Below are 14351 nucleotides of genomic sequence, written 5' to 3' on the forward strand. Positions count from 1 at the left end.
ATTTTATTACATAATAAATAATCCAAAAATTTCATCCATAGAATAAGATGGAAGATGGGAAGAAAAGGTCTCCTTCCCAGTAAGTTCCCTAATCCCACTCCCAGGAAGCAATAACTGTTCATTATTTCTAATTTATCTTTCCAGAATTTATCTATGTATTTAAAAAATGTATGCATACAAATATTTTAATAACATAAATGGGATCATACCATACCTACTGTAACATGTTTTTTACATTTATGAACATCTTTCCAAATTCAGATCTATTCTCCTATATCACTTTTAAGAAAGTTACTTAATCTTTTGTGGTATAGATATAGTATAATGTATTTAAGAAATTCCCATTCATAGATTCCAGGTGTTTATTTTTCAAACAATGTTGTAGTGAGTATCACTGCACATAACTTGCTATTCCAATTCTGCAGTTACAGAATTCTGTATTAAAATTTGGTTTATAGTGAGGTTCTGTATTAATAGCATGAAGTAAAATAAAGGAGGCTTTAGTCTGGAAAACACAAATGGTAAACTTATAATCAGGGGGAAAAATCCATTTTTCTCTTCTTTTAACTTTTATATTTAATATAAGTAACAACAGTGACTCTCAAATTAGAAAAGGTAATAATAAAATAACACTTAAAAAAGAAGTCAAATTTGTTCACTTTTTATTGGTTCTAATTTTACTTGGTGAATTGGTGACATTTTCATAAGTGTCAGAAACTGGATATAAAGTACAAGGTTGAAAGCTATGGTCAGGCTTTGTGGTTTATAGGTTCTTGGCCCTTATTCTTCAGACTGTTAACACTGAAACTGCATGTCACCCTTTAGTTTGATAATAAACTTAGATCAATCTTGATTTCAAGTTTCTGTATGGAGTTTATAAGTATAATAATTGAAAAACAGAACAGAATCACTCCAGTAATTTAGTTAAGCCTTCTTAAGTGATAGACAGGACTTTATATTGCTAGATGGTTCTCTTAAGTTAACGCATAAGAACTCTAGAGGTGTCAGTTCAAAGCAAACAAGATGATTTAAACCCCAACCTCTCCTTAGAGAAAGCCCTAAAGCTTCCATTGGTATAGTGCTGTGGTCTTTCAACTGGAGTCCTTTGCACAGGCATGTGAATCAATTACCTGACCCCCAATATAATCTTTCCTAAAACTGATCTGCCTTAGAATGAGTCATCTTTCAGGTACTGTTTCTCACCAAACACTTCCCTCTCTCCCCTTTCTTAGTCACATAGTTTTTAGTTTACCAAAGAAAGTTATTTACCTCTCACCTCTTGCTATGGTGCATTGCCCTAAATTATAAAAAACCAGTGGAATGCCAAAAAACAAAAACAAAAGGCAATGTAGAATTTTGGTATTTTTATTGGTCAAGTGATTTCCAATTATTTGAAGAAAACTGAAGGAAGCATATCAGAATTGTCAACTTAGATTTATTAGAAATAATTTAGATCCCCACTGGTTTATTTATTATTTATTTATTTTAAGATTTCATTTATTTATTTGTCAGAGAGAGAGAGAAAGCATGAGAGAACACAAGCAAGGGGAGCTGCAGGCAGAGGGAGAAGCGGGCTCCCTGCTGAGCAAGAAGCCCGATGTGGATCCCAGGATCCCAGGACCCTGAGATCATGACTTGAGCTGAACATTAGATGCCTAACCTACTGAATCACCCAGGTGTCCCCCCACTGGTTTATTTTTGATAACATTAAAACTACAAAAAAAAAAAACAGGAATAGAATTGCATAATACTCATTAAAGGGAACAATGTAAACTCTGCTAAAGGAAGGTTTTCATGTACTAGGATTATTCCTCATCTGTAAAATGAAGGAACAGAATTAAATGGAAGATTCCATGTTCCATGTCCTACAGTGTGCTTATTTCTCCCAATCCATATAGCAGAGACACTTTGACTTTATTGTCCTTCAGATAACCAGTTGAGTAACTGTACTAAACATGGAAATATAGCTAGAGACATAATTTGACAGTAATAATAGAAACTGTTATTTATTGAAAGCTTTACTGTCAGCTACTGTATTTGGTTTTACTTATATTTTCATTTAATCACCAAATTAAAGATACTACCTTGAAGTATTATTAAAGATAATCTGTTACGTGCCTAACTTGTATTTTGCTTCCATTGTATTTCTTCCTGTTAACAAGGATTCAGCCAGGCTTTTGTTGTCTTGCTTCAGGGGTATTAATTTGCAAGGGTTCTCAGCCATCAAAAAACCTGAAATCTTACCATTTGCAATGATGTAGATGGAACTAGGGGGTATTGCGCTAAGCAAAATAAGTCAATCAGAGAAAGACAGTTATCATATGATTCCACTCATATGTGGAATTTAAGAAACCAGAGGATCATAGGGGAAGGGAGGGAAAAATAAAATAAGACAAAATCAGAGAGAGAGACAAACTATAAGAGACTCTTAACCATAGGAAACAAACTGAGGGTTGCTGGAGGGGAGGGGTGTGGAGGGATGGGGTAACAGGTGATGGGCATGAAGGAGGGCATGTGATGTAATGAACACTGGATGTTATACGCAACTAATGAATCACTGACCTCTACCTCTGAAACTAATAATACACTATGTTAATTAATTGAATTAAAAGAAAATAAAATATTTTAAGAAATATGCAAGGGTTAAAGCAGAAGTTGATAAAGCACAACCTCCTCTCTCCACCTCTTATTTCTGAAAACAGAAATCCATTTAAAGGATTAAACCAGTTCTTTCCAGAGTGGGATGGACGAGAGACTAGTCTTTGGAAAGTGGTAGGAGGTATGGAGTAGACAGAAATGGTCAGAGCTATGAAAATAAAAGACTGCTTAAGACTGTGAAAGAATGTGTATGTGCACACTGATGGGAATTAAGTTCCTGTGTAGTAACCTAGGAAGGGTACAGTACTTCAGAAGGGTCAGCTGCAAGGTGCAATCATGGAGGCTAGACAGGTGATCAAAGCTTTTGGCCTCACAATAATCCCATTCTACCTCCAAACAAACTGTGCCCAAGCTAAGCACAGAAATAGCAAGAAAAGCCCATTTTCTACTGGATTACGTGGGATCGGACACTTTACGTCTTAGCTGTGACTTTTTTTTTTACTTTAAAGGCAGGATGAAAGCTCTTTGAATATTTGTACGACTTTAAAGAGAAAAATTCAGCTCTTCTCCCAACACCACCAAAACAGGGTTAGTATTAAATTACTCACCAGCTTGGGCCCTGGTGGCTCAGCATTAGATTTAGAAAAACAAAGTGGTATGGTATTTCTTGTAAAAAGTACAAGATGGAAAAGAAATACAAGATGGTTATTATAACAGATAGCTATATTATAATCATATAACAACAGATGTGATTATAGTAGATATTCTAATTTCCATTGTACAGATAACTATGGTAGCCATTGGTACTTTGAACTAGATACTTCTGGTTCTCCTCCCAGCTAAAGTAGGCTTATACTTCTTTCTCCACTCTTCGAAAATAGGCGTGGCCACATAACTCGTTAGGCCAATCAAATGTGTGCAGAGGTGTGTATCGTTTCCAGGTGGAAGGAAGCTGTGGGTATGCCATTCCCACACAGGTTTCCTCCTTTCTCTCGGCCTCTGTAAATGCTAATGCTTCAGACAGTGGCTTGAGTTCTGGAGTGAAGATGGCAGGGAGTGGACTCCACAGGCCACAGGACGTGAACTATGAGCAAAAAGTAAGTCATTTTGATTGAAGACGCTAAGATTTTGGTATTGTCACACAGCATAACCTGACCTTATTGCTTAGTCCAATAATGAGGCTCAGAGTTAAGCAGCTTGTTTATTTCTCAGTGAGTCTATGTTGACTTCATACACAACCTTCTTTTCTAAATGGTCAGTTAATATTCAGTAAATATTTAAGTGTCTACTAAGGACACACCCTGTTTAAGGATCCTGAGGATCCGGTGTCGAACAAAACAGGTTCTCTGTATTCATGGGACCTATGCACAGACTGCTTAGTTAAGAATTTGATCAGGGGCTTCCATTAAGTTTATAATTTTTAGAATCCATCCCCTTAGCCCCCCCTCCCCCACACACCCACCTATAAGAAGCTGGAGTAATATTTGCCCATCTTTAGACTTCTAGGTCCTCCTTTTTCCTCTGATTTCTTAGAGTTTAGCAACAGAAGTTCCTTGATCACATCTGTAAGTCATTTAAATATCCTGGGATAGAATTTATCAGCCTGAAGGCTTGAATTAATTTAAAGCTGTAAAGCACTCCCTTATTATCTCTGCACCTACCTTGCACTTCAATTCCCTCCTAATGATGTTTATTCTAGACTTGCCAGCTTGAAAATTATTTTCCATAATGGAGGGGGGGAAAAGCAAAACAGAATATGAATAAATCTACTTCCTCTGTTTTGTTGCTTAACATTATATCTTTTGTCATAAACTGCAAACATTTCCTGAGGGGTGTGGGTTGTTTATAACAAAAGTGTATTTCTGCAACACAACCAAGAAAGGCTACTTCCCAGGGATCAAGACCAGTTAATAACCAGTGAAGCTGAAACTAAAAATGTATACTAGGAGTGCTCAAATTGCTGAGGTGGGCTTGATGAGATTCATCTGTGTTGGGGAGCACTCAGTGGAGAAGCACCTGGAATGTTTTGGTGCCACGGAACAGTCCAGCTGAATGTGATTTTTCTATCTCAGGCAGCCTAAAGTAGCATTTTCATATTTTAACAAGCATAAAGTAACAAGGTAACATCTGTGAAAGGCCTCCTGTGTGTTGGCATTGTGTCTGCATGGGTGCTATCACCCTAGCCTAATAAAAGTGGGCTAAACTGAGTGTCCCCAGTGTTTGTGCTGGATTTCAGTGATCCCTCTTAGGGGAAGATTGAGGGCTCAGTTCTGGGAAGGGAAAGCTTCAGGATTGATTGATAATCTTACCAGATTTTTGTGCAAGGTTCTTTATATTGGATTTTTACTTCGTTTGAATACATTTCTTATTCTACTTAATCTATTTAAAAGCTCTTGTTCTTTTTTTTGTAAGTTTCAACATATAAATTTTTTTTTATTTTTGTATTTAAATTCAATTAGCCAGCATATAGAACATCATTACGTTCAGATGTAGTGTTCAATAATTCATCAGTTGTGTATAACACCCAGTTCTCATCACATCACGTGCCCTCCTTCATGCCCATCACCCACTTACTCCATCCCCCTACATACCTCCCCTCCAGAATTCCTGTTTCCTATAGTTAAGAGTCTCTTGTGGTTTTATCCCTCTCTGATAACTTCCCATTCAGTTTTCCCTCCCTTCCCCTATGATCCTATGCACTGTTGCTTATATTCCACATCTGAGTGAAATCATATAATTGTCTTCCTCTGACTTATTTCACTCAGCATAATACCCTCCAGTTCCATCCATAGCCCTTGTTTTGTCCTGAGAACTTTAAATTTTCCAGGTCTTCGTAGACTTCCTTGTAATTTTCTTCCATCTTTAGTATTCACCTTCTCAACCTTAAACGTCTGAGCTCAGGACACTCCCTTGTTCAGAGATGAAGATTTTCTTTGGTTTTCCATTAATTTGGTCAGGCATTCACATTAAGTTTATAATGACTTAGAATCTCTGATTTGTTTTCCCTTCAGAACTTCTGACCAAATGTACAATCCCATCTGTCTCAAAACTTGGGAAATGTTCTTCAATAAAAGTGTAGTGTTAGGCTTTTTGGAATCTCACTCCTGGGCTTTTGTGAACTCTAAGATGATGTGGTTAGTATCTCCCACGGGTTCTTTCTGTTGCTTCTGTGTTTGTAGGCATTCATAGTTGATAATTATGTCCAGAGTAATATTTCTTTGCTTTTTTACCTTCAAAAGCAATCTTTCTGAGTCTTTGGTGTGTATTACAGTGTGGTTTGCAGATGCCTGAATCAAAATCACCTGCAGTGGGTGTTTAAATGCAGATTTCTGAGTGTTCCTTCCCAGGACCAGATATCATTAGCAGGACACAGTGCAAAATAAAAATGGGAAGCCCCTTCCTTAAAAGTCAGTAGGAATTTCAAGACTGTGACAGCAGAGCATTAAACCAAGTATGGGGTCCTTGTATGGCACCCATGAAGCCAGAAGCTAGCCTCAGAGCTTCTAATTTAGTAAGTTTGGAGTGGGGCTAAACTGCATTTTTAGCAAGTTCCCCTCACTTTCTGATATAGGCTGGTCTGCAGACCTCTGTTTGAAAAGTCTAGTCTATATGATGTCTACATCCACCCCTTTAGCAAATTAAGACAGGAATATTCTCAGTTACATGTTATCAGAAGATAACATTTTACTAATAGATTTTACCTTGGTGACTGTTTTCCAAGATATTTTAGGAAATCATCATTCATTTACAGTCTCACTGAGTTGTTTGTAATACTCTTCCACAGGGATATCCTAGCTAGTCTTCTATTTTTTTTTAAATCAAACAAATGCTATTTTTCAGGTAGTTCAGTCTTCAGATTCAAATAATCAAAATAGCATGCTTTTGAAAAACAAAACAATATTTAACAAATAGGGAAGCTCATTTTGGTAGGACAAATACTCAAATGCTGAAAAGTAGCCTCTAGTAGATAAGAAATCGATTTTTCCCCTTCATTAGCATAAAATATTTGTGTATTTTAAAAATACATATAAAATTATAAAAGAGGTTCCAGATACACAAAGACACCTTGGCCTAGCATACAGTAACTCTGCTAATATCACCTATGAAATCGCATTTGCCAATTGATGTTAATAGTTTAATTATCTTAATTCCTAAATACTGTGTGTTGTATAGAACTTTAAATTGACTCATTTTTTTCATTAACTTCATAGCGTCTAGATACTTTACTGCTGTTCTGATGTCAAGTCCTATCTTAATTTCTATTTTATCTGTGCATTTTCAACATTTCCACTAAAAGTTCAATTCCACAGCCATATATATTCATTAAGCACATGCCATATCCACGCTAGACACAAGGCTATAAAGACAAAAACTAGTAGGACATAATCTCTTCTTTCAAAGAGTTTAGAAGGATGTTCAAATTAGTAGATGGACATTTATGGTAGTGTCTGCTGAGCACAACAATTCAGTTAAAATTCAGAAGCTGTTGGAGCTCCATAAAAGGATGCCTGCCAAACCCAGATTAAGCTAGGGGCAGTGGTTCAGGAAAGGCTCCCTGAGAAGGGTGTAAATAGAGATGAGGCTAGAAGGATGAGACTTGACAAGGAACATGTGGGATAAAGGCTGTCCTGAGCATAGTCAAGAAACCAAAGACAAAACAAAAACCATGTCCCACTGTGGGCACCATAGATGTGTGGTCTAGATGGCTGCAGTGTGTGTGTGTGTGTGTGTGTGTGTGTGTGTGTTTATGGGTGGTTATGTGTGTGTCTAGGGCTTGTTTTGCAATGGTCTGGGTATAGAAGAGTAAGGGGCAGATAGAGATGCTGCAAGTTAGGGGCTGAGGTTCTTTATATTCACCTGGGTGAGGAATTAATAACTTTATCTAAAGGAATGGGAATGTTGATAAAATAACATGATTAGACTTCTGTATATAGTCAACAAGCCTCCTGAATTATCCAATCTTCTCACTTCCCAAAAATATTTTATCCTTTACCTGTAGCTTCTCAAAATGGTGGTTGGTATAGGCCATGATCCAAGCGTAAAAGAAAATCCTCTTCTTTGACACCATTCAGTAGTACCTACCTTTTGTTTACTTTCTCTTTAAAGACCTAGCACAACCCTTTTTATTTCTAATTAGGACTTAAAAGGACCTAGAGATGCTTTCAAAGTTTCTGTAGAAGGTGTCATACAGTCCAAGTGCTCATCAACCCTGGATCTAAATTCCTTAAGCCTCATTCACTTTCCCATTTGCCACATAACATTCCCATCTGGCTGCTCAGTGTTTCACTACTTAAACATCCACTCTGGTCTGGGAGAGAAAATTCCTATTTGGCCAAACCCTAAAAAACAGAGTGTTATTTAAGTAGAAGTAATACAAATTGTAAAAGAGGTAGAGTTGGTTGCTGTTTGGTAATATAGTTTTGACATGTGATCATTTTGTCTAAATATACAAAAAACAAAAGCTTCTTATAAGCCCTCATTATTTATCATGAAATTTAGAAAAAAAAAATTTATTGAAGAGCCAAATATTGCTTCATAATCTACTTGTTTTGTACTATTAGAAAAATCAGTCTAGGGCGCCTGGGTGGCTCAGTCGGTTAAGCGACTGCCTTCGGCTCAGGTCATGATCCCAGGGTCCTGGGATCGAGTCCCACATCGGGCTCCCTGCTCTGCGTGGAGCCTGCTTCTCCCTCTCCCACTCCCCCTGCTTGTGTTCCCTCTCTCGCTGTGTCTCTCTGTCAAATAAATAAATAAAATCTTAAAAAAAAAAAAAAAGAAAAATCAGTCTATCACTGATCATCACTAATGAGGTGGTAATACCTATTCCTACTTAAAGAAGAGCTAGTTGAACTCCAAATCTCACCGCCTATGCATATATTGTCAATTTCCCATAATGTGTATTCTAATTAATTCACTATAATGTCATTATATTACTGTGTAATCTATGCCCTTACGAATTTAAAAGATGTTGCTTTCTGAATGTAAGCATTGGGGTTCATAGCAAAGGTTATTTTTAAAAGTTTAGGGGTGATTGGGTGGCTCAGTCGGTTAAGCATCTGCCTCCTGCTTGGGTCATGATCCTGGGGTCCTGGGATCAAACCCCACATTGGGCTCCCCTGCTCTAGCGAGTCTGCTTCTCCCTCTCCCTTTGCTGCTCCTCCTGCTTGTGCTCACTCTCTCTCTCTGTCAAATAAATAAATAAATAAACTTTTTTTTTAAAGATTTTATTTATTTGAGAGAGAGAATGAGAGAGAGAGAGAGAGAGAGCACATGTGAGGGGGGAGGGTCAGAGGGAGAAGCAGACTCCCTGCCGAGCAGGGAGCCCAATGCGGGACTCGATCCTGGGACTCCAGGATCATGACGTGAGCTGAAGGCAGTCGCTTAACCAACTGAGCCACCCAGGCGCCCCTAAATAAAAAAACTTAAAAAAATAAAAGTTTAAGTGTTTCTTATATTCCAGTTGAGTGCAATTACTATTATATCCTGCCCTGCTTCATAATCTAACTTTGTATTCTTCCAAAATCTACTTTTCATATAAAATAGGCTCACTATGTTGCAAAGGCATGAAGTTTTTCTTTCTAAATATAAACATGAGTTGCCCAATAAAACATTTTTTATTTAAATTGTTGCCTTCATTACTTCCACATTCATTACTTCCACATTTAAGATGGTATCATGGGAGGAACAACTATTGCCTTGTTCATTTTGATTTATTTGGCCCCACACCCCCCCCACCTTGCCAGTGAAAAATAAACTGTTCTACATGGGTCATTTATGATGTGATTTAATATTTTTTTGTATTTCCAGCCTGTAACATAATGTATTAGCCTAAAATCACCTAAAAGAATTTGCTTTTTTTCCCATTGTCTTCTGGCATCTTTGCTATAAATGACTCATTAGACAAATTTCTCACCATTATAAAGACTGTAAGATGCAAAGGACAAAAATGATGGCTATTGTCAAAATAAGAACTCTTACTAAGTCCTATTCTATTCCCTAATTTCCTGTGAGTCCTGCTGTGTAAATGGAATCTTACTCTAGTTCACTTTACCAGGGCAGACTATTTATTCATCAACAAGGTCAGATAAGCTACCTTTATTTCAAGAGAAATGTCTGAAAGTATCCACTTTCCCCTAAAAGAACAGATGTCTGTGAGGACAGTATTAAGTCCCCATAGAATTTGTACAAAGGCAACTTCTGTTGTTTCAATGACAGGGAAAGAGAGAGCATCACATAAAATAGAAATTCAGACCACATACCCTCCCAAAAAAGTAAAAATGACATGTTAGCAGATTCAGTGGGTCATTTTGTATCATGGTTTTATTAATGTAGTTGAGACCAGAAAATGTTCTTAACATAAAGCTTGAGGTTATACTGAATGGAAAAGGATATGTCATTATTTAGTGGCATATAGTCCTCACAAAGCTAGTTTTCACATAAGTACTTCAGTCTTCAGCCTTAGATAAGAACTGATTTTAGTCCCATAATAGATGGCTCCTTATCATTCTTTTTGTTAATATGTGAACCTCTATAGCTAGATGGGTAGACCATGGGAGTAGAAACAAGGACATAAAGATAAAGCCACCCATTCCTTGGGAATGGGTTGTTTAAGGCCCTGCTTGGGACTAAGGACTGCATATGGAAATATGTCAGGGTTTGTGGTCTTTCAGAGGATGGCTGAGAAGTGTAGTCTACAGAGGTACTCAGAACCTTGACTCCATATGAAGGTGGACAATTTCTAGGTTTGGCTCATGGTAGCTTTAAATTACTGTATCAAATCTGATATAATTCAAGAAGTCATATATATATGTCATTTATATTGATATATATATTTATCATGTCATATATATGTTATATATATATATACACTTATATAGATATAAAACATGGGGAGTGTATTAATACAGTATATGTGTATATATCAATTCACAGAACCAACTACAACTGTTTTAATCCATATACTTAATTTGGTGCTTTTTTTCATTTTATGTCCACTTGTGTAACTATTTTTAAAAGACCTTAGCATAGTCCAGGTCATAAACAATGGAGAAATTTATATATTTTGACTAAGACAATATTTGTTCCTTATTTTCCTATTCACATTTAAAAAAATATTTTTAGCATTAATTCAAAACTTGGTTTCAAGCAGCCTGCCCACTGTGGTCAGATTCTAGTAAATACAGATTTTATTTTTATTCTGAGGACCTACCAATATGAACTTAATTGAAAATTTATTGGTCCCTTTTTCCAGATTGTCCTCTCTCTAAGTTTACATAGTTGCTTTAAACCTTAAAGATGTTTCACAGTGGAGAGAACTAAAGGACAAGAGGATCCAAAGAACTGTATGAAGAGAAAGATGTACTTTGCTGACTGTTGAACTTTTAAATTTTGTTGAGAAACACTTGTGAGGGAGTGATGGCCTGAAAATACCCACATGAATACATATACTGTAATTAAAATAATCTGCAATAATTCTACCCTCTTTCATAGAGCAAAGTGCTCTTCTGCCTACATTGTTGGGTTGTTACCTATTTGTAGATGTTGTGAATCCAAAGGCTCACAGATGGTCACTATAACCTGACATGCTCTGTAGGAGGGCTTCTTAAATTCATTAACCTCATTTAAGAAGACACAAAAAGCTAAATCAAAATTTCTGATCATCTTAGAAATCAATAATGACTTCAAAATAGTAGTATCTCTTTTAGGTGGTGATGGAGGCAGTACATTTTCTGGAAAGCAGTGGTTAGAGGGAACTTAATACGGTGATGGAGGAAAAACTGAATCTGCTTATTATAATTACTGTAGCATCATTAAAGATGGCTGGACAACCAGAGCAGTGGAAAGAGCAGCTGTGGCCACAGATTGTGTAAAGAAGGGACGTTACTTTTGTAAAGGCGTCTCAGAGTTAAGGTTGTAAAAACTCCATTAATGCATATTGTGAAAAGACCCCTAACCACACATGAATGTGAACAGTAACATTCTATTTGGAGAAGGACATCAGTTCTTTGAAATGTGTGCATTCTCCCAAAAGCAACCTGCCTGCCTACCTACCCACCTTCCTTCCTTTTTTTTTTTTTTTTTGGTATCATAAAAAAAGATTGTCCCAAAGCAACAACTATCCATAGTTTTGAATTGAATCTGGGATTGGCTCTTCACCATTCTCCTTGAAAGCAACATGCTTGATGACTGAGTGTGTAAAAATATTCATAAGACATTGGGTAGCCTTGATGTTTGCTAATATTTAACCCACTTGATTCTTCTTACAATGTTCTATAGAGTAACATAACAGCACTGTGTTGTCTTAAAGTGCCCAAGGGGCAGAACCAGATTATCATAGCAAATTATTTTATTGGAAAAAATTTCTGGAGAAAGAGAGTATGTCCTAAGTGGTTTAAGCAGATAGTTTATATGACTGACAATTGTCATTTTATAAGTACTTGAATAAAAATGTCTCAGGAGTGTTATGCAAACCTTTAAATTTACAGTTGTGGGAGACTCTTAATTTTAAGGTAAATTCTTTTGCAATACAAATCCAACTTTAATTCAGACTCAAGACTATGCTAATTCTTAAATGGTTTCTGAACTAAGACATTAAAGTGACATAAGTATAAACAAACATTTTAACATCTAGAAATTAAGCAAAATCAAGTAATAAAAATGGAATGAAGAGAAGTCCTATGAAAGGAGAAAGGGAAGAAAGGAAAAAACCCTACTAAATGAAGGGAGACTGAAGGAAAGTGAGTTCCTGGCAACTTACAGAAAACTTTTCTATTTCAACAAACCTATAGGAATCCAGCTCCCTATCCCCAGTCCCCAACCTCACCATCCCTTCATCTCTGCTTTCCCTTTGTCTTTCATGGAACCATCTCTTCATGCCCCTCTCCTTTTTGCCTTCATCTCAATCTTTGCTTTTTCTTCATTCTTCCTTGATTGGTAGAAGAAATTTCATGATAATTGTACATGCAAACTTTGGCATACTTAGTCTGGCTCAGTAAACAGCTGCCTTTTTATGTGTCTTGTCATTACAGTGACCCTTGAGCAATTGGGCTTACTGAGAGACCCCAAATATCAGGGGCAGCATTCATTTTAGGAGCACTGCACTGCAATTTCTGGCAGAGAAAGCCCAGATTAGGCTTCTACAAACCTGGGTTCTACTCTCCACTCTTCAGCTCTTTGACCTTGGACAATCAAATCTTCATCTCCTGGTTTCAATTCTTGTTCTCTAAAATGATTGTATTGGATTGGGAAGAGAGTTCTTTCCTATGCTTATTTAGTCCAACCTTCTCACTTTAGGGGTGGAGAGATGAAGCTGTGGGGAGCATTATCTATAGTAAAACATGTCCCTTACCTTATAAAAGTGATAGTTTGTGTTTATATTAATGAATTTATATAGAATCATGTATTTTAATTTTCTGTGTATATAAAATAAAGCTATTGAAATCCTCCCCCCCCCCCCCGCAAAAAACCAAAAATGTTAACCTCCCTAAATTCTGTCTTTGAAACAATACCTCATCTACTTAAATCCTCCCAAGGGTTTTCTTTCAGATTGAAGAATAAAATAGTTTAGTAGTAGAAGTAGGAGGCAAGGGATTTTTGCTGCAGATAGGGTTATCTTGGGTAAAGAGAAGTGGTTTAAGAATCAAAAACTTTCTGGAACAGGCAAACTAGGGTGGTGTGGCTACTGTGACAAAAGGAGCAAATACATACTTACAGAATATGGTTTGTTTTTTTGTTTAGTTTTGGCAGGGTAACAGAAATCCCAGCTGTGCAGATGTTATTTATCATTCTGTTTTACTAGATGCTACATTATAGGCAGTTAGTTAGATGCTCACACTCCCCTTCACATTCATTCACATATATTTATTTCCAAATGATAAACTGGGTTTGATACATTATTATCAGATAACATTTAGACATAAACTGATGACTAATTGTAGCACGAGTCTAAAATGTATTCCTTATTAAGGGAAATTTTTTCCTTACTAAGGCCTAGAAGAAACCCAAAATAGAAAAAAAGGCTCTTGGATGAAGAGGCAGCAGAGAGCCTGGTTTATCTATACTATCTACACACAATAACCCAGTTGAAAGGAGAAATAATTTTGTGTGTATGAAAACAACTAACATCCATCATGAGGGACTTTCCGGAGACTGCGTTTGATAGAAAAGTAGTTTGCTAAACTTGAGCCAGACCTGTTGGAGTATACTTTTTTGGACAAAAATACACTTGATATTATCAATGAACATAATCTAAAATACAACCCATGATCTGTGAAAATTTTAGCCCATAAATAGTTCTGCACTGAGCATTGTGTGTAGCTGTATGAAGGTAGTGGCCGCTGTTAAAATGGTCCCATGTTTCCAAAGGACTGTCCTGATTTTTCTTGGTAAATATTGCCCCCTTCAGTTCATTCGGAGGGTGTGCATGGTAGTAAATGGGGAACAGTGTTTCTCCGCGCTGTGTTAAATTTGGCACCAGGAAGACTGACTCCCAGATATTGCAGCCCAGCCAGCTCTGGGCTGATTTCTCCCCATTGTTCACATGGACAGTCTTCGTTTTCTCCCAGGTATTACCTCCACATGAGCAAATACTTTGCTGTATCTGAGTTAACCAGGAACCAAAACCAATATCCCTATAAAGGGAATGATTGACAGACATATTTCCTTTCGTGGCAATAAATGATCTTGAAACTTGTGTATATTTCCCCCCAAAATCATTTCAAAGAAATCATATGGGCCCATTTGAATTAATACAA

The sequence above is a fragment of the Mirounga leonina genome, unplaced genomic scaffold (assembly GCF_011800145.1).
Source record: "Mirounga leonina isolate KUSES-001 unplaced genomic scaffold, KU_Mleo_1.0 Mir_168, whole genome shotgun sequence".
Lineage (NCBI taxonomy): Eukaryota > Metazoa > Chordata > Mammalia > Carnivora > Phocidae > Mirounga > Mirounga leonina.